Genomic DNA, 6,000 nt, shown 5'->3' with positions numbered 1-6,000 from the left:
AGTGAACAACTAGAGGAATTCCGGATCAGGATTATTGATCTGGAAGCCAAGCTACAGACACAGTGCAAATAAGGGAGAGGGAGAAATACCTGGACACTTTGTTCCAGAAGATGGTCATGCCTCTTAGAATTGGGTCATCTGTTTTGGTCAATAGGAGGATGTGACCATGAGTGAGGCAGGTGTGAGGTGCTCACAACTGTGTGAACAAAAGCGAGGTCTGCAAGGTAGATGAGCAGGCTGGCCATGGCATCACTGTACAGGAATCTGTTCAAATGGGTGGGAAAAACAGGAATGTAGTGGTAGTAGGGGACTGTATTGTGAGGGGCATTGACACTGTTCTCTGCAGCCAAGAGCAAGAGTCCAGAAGGCTGTGTTGCCTGCCCGGTGCCAGGGTTCAAGACTCAGGGCTCAGCCTGGAGAGGAACTTGGAGTGGGAGGGAGAGGATCCAGTTGTCATGGTCCATGGAGGTACCAATGACATGGGCAGGACAAGGAAGGAAGTTCTGCATAGTCAATATGAGAAGCTAGGTACCAAATTAAGATGCAGAATCTCAAAGGTAATAATCTCTGGATTGTTACCTGAGCCACATGAGTGAAGGAAATATCATTTTTCCCCCTAATATTGCTGTGGGATATGAAGCAGGCTTGTGGGCGTTATGTGTGTGTGTGTGTGTGACTAATTTAATTAAACTGAAGACAGTCAAACTGCAAGGTTAAATCACCAAAGGGTTTAGGTGTAAAAGCAGGCATTTTGAAATGGAAATGGACGTGCATTTGAGGATAAATTGAGAGGGTTGAATTTCAAAGAGAAATGACAGAAAGTTTTACAACTGGCAAAAATCATTAATAAATAAAGCAAAGTTATCATGTTTATATTTCCTGAAAGGGCTGGCCATAATGACAACATAAAAGATTTTTATATTCTGAGAAAAGTAACTTGAAAGAAAGTTTAAAGCAATGGATTTAAAGATCAAAGGGAGACAAAATATATTTAAGGAAAGATTGAAAGCTGTTTGGGAGTGACCATGTGAGATCTTGAAAGGTGGGCTGTGTGAAGACAGATTTGTGAAAAGCAACCTCTAACCACTCCAGAGAAGTGCTTGCTTGCTCCAGAAAGCAGGGTTTTGTTGAAAGCCTTGGAATTACCATTGCCGAGTGAGGATGAGAGAAGCTGTGAAATACCACCCTTAAAGCAACACTGGGTGCCTTATGGTGATATTACTGGATGTTTTATAGATTAAGAATCTATTTGGACTGTTGCCTGAAAAGGGGGTTTATTTGGGAGTCAAGCTAAGTGTAATCTTTTTGGAAATGTTGTAATGCTAAAATTAACTGTAATCTTGTGTGTTTAAGTTTTCTTTTCTTTTGTTAATAAGTGTTTTAATTTAATATTTAAAATCTCTAAAAGCAGTAGTGGCACCTTTATTTCTGACTTTAGTGCACATACCTTCTTGTAATAAAAATACAAATTGCAAATCATTGTGATAGCTTGGCCAAGTTTCCCTTTGGTATTTGGTCAGCCAGAAAATTACCACCTGCCATATCATAACACATGCAAATTGGCATAGGGCAAATAAGATTAGAGAGATGAATGCATGGCTCAAAGATTAGTGTGGGAGAAGTGGGTTCCAGTTTGTGAGGCACTGGCACCAGTACTGGGGAAAGTGGGGGCTGTACCGTTGGTCTACACCCTACCCATGCTGGGATGAGTGTTTTTGTGAATTGCATAACTAGGAATGTAGAGAGGGCTTTAAACTAAACAAGCAGGTTAAGGGATCAAGCTTGGGTAGATGTGGCAAATCAAGGGGTAGATTCAAGACATCTGCTCAGCCTGGAGAGGAACTTGGCCAGCAGAGGCAATGGTGTAGTGGTATTGTTGCTGGACTTGTAATCCAGAAACCCAGGATAATGCTCTGGGGACGTGGGTTCAAATCCTGCCATGGCAGATGGTGGAATTTGAATCTAATAATAAACTGGAATTAAAAGTCTAATGATGACCATGAAACCATTGTCGATTGTTGTAAAAACCCATCTGGTTCACTGTTATCCTTCAGGGAAGGAAATCTGCTGTCCTTACCTAGTCTGGCCTACATGTTACTCCTGAGCAAAAACCCTCTCAACTAGGGCAATTAGGGATGGACAATAAATGCTGGCCTAGACAGTGACACCCACATCCCATGAATGAATATAAAAAAATAGTAATATGCAAAGTGAGGGTCATAGCATAGCAGGAAGGGGCAGAGGGATAAAACCTAAGAATACGCCAATAGTCAAGACTGGATGTTACAAAGATAACAAAAAGACAAAACTAAAGGCTCTGTATCTGAATGATAGTGCACATTAAAGTAAATAAATATGATCTGATAGCCATTACAAAGAAGTGGCTGCAGGATGACAAGGATTGGGTCCTAAATATTAAGGGATATATGACATTCAAGAAGAGTAGGAAGCTAGATAAAGATGGAGAGATATTACTGTTGATGGCATTGGTGCAATGGTTAAAGATGACCTTAGTTCAGGAGATCAGGATGTAGAGTCGGTTTGGATGAAGATGAGGAATAATAGGGAAAATAAGTCACCAGTGGGAGTGGTCTACAGGCTCCCTAACAGTAACCACAATTTAGGACAATGTATACAAGAAGGAATTTTGGGTAGTTGTGATAAAGGGACAGCAATAATCGTGGGTGATTTTAATCAACGCATAAACTGGAAAAATCAGATTGGCAGTAGTAGCCTGGATGAAAAGTTCAAAGAAAGCTTTCAAACAAGTTTCTTGGAGCAGCACATTCTAGAACCAACCAAAGACTTGGTATTGTGTAAGATGACAGGATTAATTAATGACCTCAGAGTGAAGGCACCCATTGGTAGCAGCAACCACAATATGATTAAATTTTACATCCAATTTGAAAGGAAGAAGAATGGGTCTAAGACTAGTATTTTAAACGTAAATAAGGATAATTATGTGGGCATGGAAGCTGAGCTAGCTGAACTGAACTGGTATACTAGACTAGGGGATAGATCAATAGAGAAGCAGCAGCAGACATTTAAAGGGAGATTTCAGAAAACTCGGAATAAGTATATTCTTACCATAAAGAAAAATTCTAAAGGTAGGACCCACCACCATGGTTAGCTAAAGAAGTTAAGGAGAGCATAAAAGCATATAATCTGGTAAATGTGAGTGGCAAGTCAGATGATTGGACAGAATATAAAGAATGGCAGAAAATGACTATAAGGTTAATCAGGAGTAAGAAATTAGCGTATGAGAGGAAATTAGCTAGAAATGTAAAAATGGAAGAGTTTTCCACAGGTCTTTAAAAAGGAAAAGAGTAAGTAATGTGAGTGTTGGTCCTCTAGAGAGTGACAATGTGGAGTTAATGGTTAATAAGGAAATGGCACATGACATGGACACATAGTTTGTTTCTGTCTTCACCATAGAGAATACAAAACACATTCCTGTAATAGCTTTAAATCAGGAGGTGGAAGGGAGAGGGGAACTAGATAAAAATACAATCATTAGGGAAATGGTACTGAGCAAATTGATGGAGCTGCGGGCTGACAAGTCTCCAGCTCTTGATGGACTTCATCCTAGGGTCTTAAAAAAGGTGGCTAATGAGGTTGTAGATGTATTGGCGTTAATTTTCCAAAATACCATAGATTCTGGAAAGATTCCATCAGACTGGAAAGCAGCAAATATAACCCCTCTATTCACAAAGGGAGGGAGGCAGAAAACGGTAAACTATAGGCCAGTTAGCTCGGCGCCTGTTGTGGGCCTGTTAGAATCGATCATTAAGGAGGTTATATCTGGGCACTGAGAGAAACTCAAAGTAATTGGGAAGAGTCAATATGGTTTTGTGAAAGGGAAATCATGTTTAACCAATTTACTGGAGTTCGTTGAAGGAGTAACATGCGCTGTAGATAAAGAGGGCCTATTGACATGCTGTACATGAATTCCAGAAGGCATTTGATAAGGTGCCATATCAAAGATTATTGCAGAAAATAAAAGCTCTTGGTGTAGGGGATAACATATTAGCATGGATAGAAGATTGGCTGGCTGGCAGAAAACAGACAGTATGCATTAATGGGTCTTTTTCTGAATGGCAGGATGTGACAAGTGGAGTGCTGCAGGGTCTGTGCTGGGGCCTCAACTTTTTACAATTTATATCCATGACTTAGATGAGGGAAGTGAAGGCATGACAGATACATTTGCAGATGACACAAAGATAGGTAGGAAAGTATGTTGTGAAGAGGACATAAGGAGGTTGCAGACGGATATAGATAGGTTAAGTCAGTGGGCAAAAATATGGCAAATGAAGTATAATATGGACAAATGTGAAGTTGTTCACCATGGCAGGAAAAATAAAAAAGCAGAGTATTATTTAAGTGGAGAACGGCTGCAGAATTCCAAGCTGCTAGGTGTTCTCGTGCATGAGTCACAAAAAGTTAGAATGCAGGTACAGCAAGTAATTAAGAAGGCTAATGGAGTGCTATCCTTTATTGTGAGAGTAAAAGTAAGGATGTTATGCTCCAGTTATACAGGGCATTAGAGAGACCACATCTTGAATACCGTGTGTAGTTTTGGTCTGTTTATTTAAGGAAGGATGTAAATGCATTAGAGGCAGTTCAGAGGAGGTTTACTAGATTGATACCTGGAATGAGTGGGTGGTCTTCTGAGGAAATGTTAGACAGGCTGGGCTTGTTTCCATTACAGTTTAGAAGAGTGAGGGATGTCTCAATTGAAGTATATAAGATGCTGAACAGTCTTGATAAGGTGGACATGGAAAGGATGTTTCCTCCTGTGGGTGAATCAAGATCTAGGGGCACTGTTTTAAAATTAGGGGATGCCCTTTTAGGACAGAGAAGAGGGTTGTGCGACTTTAGAACTCTCTGCCTCCGAAAGCGGTGGAAGCAGTGCCATTGAATATTTTTAAGGAGGAGGTAGATAGATTCTTGTTAGGCAATGGAATCAAAGGTTTTTGGGGGTAGATGGGAATATGAAATTCGAAACACAAACAGATTAGCCATGATCTTAATGTATGGTGGGGCAGGCTGGAGGGGCTAGGTTGCCAACTTATGTTCCTATTTTGTAAGTTTGTATTGAGTGTATGTGTGTGCATGTGTGAGGGTGTGTGTATGTGGGTGTGTGTGAGGATAAGTGCGTGTGTGTCTGAGAGGGTGTGTGTGTGTGTGAGAGGGTGAGAGTAGGTGTGAGAGAGAGGGTGTGTGTGTGTGTGTGAAAGGGTGAGGGTGTGTGTGAGAAAGAGAGAGGGTGTGTGTGTGAGAGCGTGTGTGTGTATGTGAGAGAAGGGGTGTGTGTGTGAAAGAGGGTGTGTGTGTGTGAGAAAAAGAGAGGGTGTATGGGTGAGAGAGAGGGTGTGTGTGTGTGAGAAAGGGTGTGTGTGTGTGAGAGAGAGGGAGTGTGTGTGTATATGTGTGTGAAAGAGAGGGTGTGTGTGTGTGTGTGTGTGTATGAGAGAGAGAGTGTGTGTGTGTGAGAAAGAGAGAGGGTGTGTGTATGTGTGAGAAAGAGAGAGGGTGTGTGTATGTGTGAGAAAGAGAGAGGGTGTGTGTGAGAAAGAGAGAGGGTGTGTGTGTGTGAGAGAGAGAGGGTGTGTGCGTGAGAGAGAGGGTCTGTGTGTGACAGAGGGTGTGTGTGTGAGAGAGAGGGGGTGTGTGTGTGTGTGTGTGTGTGTGTGTGTGTGTGTGAGAAAGGGTAAGTCTGTGTGTGTGTGTTTGTGTGTGTGTGTGAATACGGGGCAAGCATAAAAGTGGAATTGTGGCCCCATTCAGATAGCCATGCTCTTATTGAATAGTGAAACAGAATCAATGGGCCAAATAGTCTACTCTTGCTTCTAATTCATGTTTGTTCGTATGACATTTGCAAAAAGATGCTTGTGCCAGTGGATTGAAGGATGATAACTTTGATTCCCTTTTCAGTAAGAGACTCAGATAGGCCGGGAAAGTATAACAGATTTAGTATTGTTAAATTATTGGGCTGAATCT

This window comes from Carcharodon carcharias, chromosome 4, assembly GCF_017639515.1.
Source record: "Carcharodon carcharias isolate sCarCar2 chromosome 4, sCarCar2.pri, whole genome shotgun sequence".
In the NCBI taxonomy this organism is placed as follows: Eukaryota; Metazoa; Chordata; class Chondrichthyes; order Lamniformes; family Lamnidae; genus Carcharodon; species Carcharodon carcharias.
Note: the sequence above shows the minus strand (reverse complement) of the source record.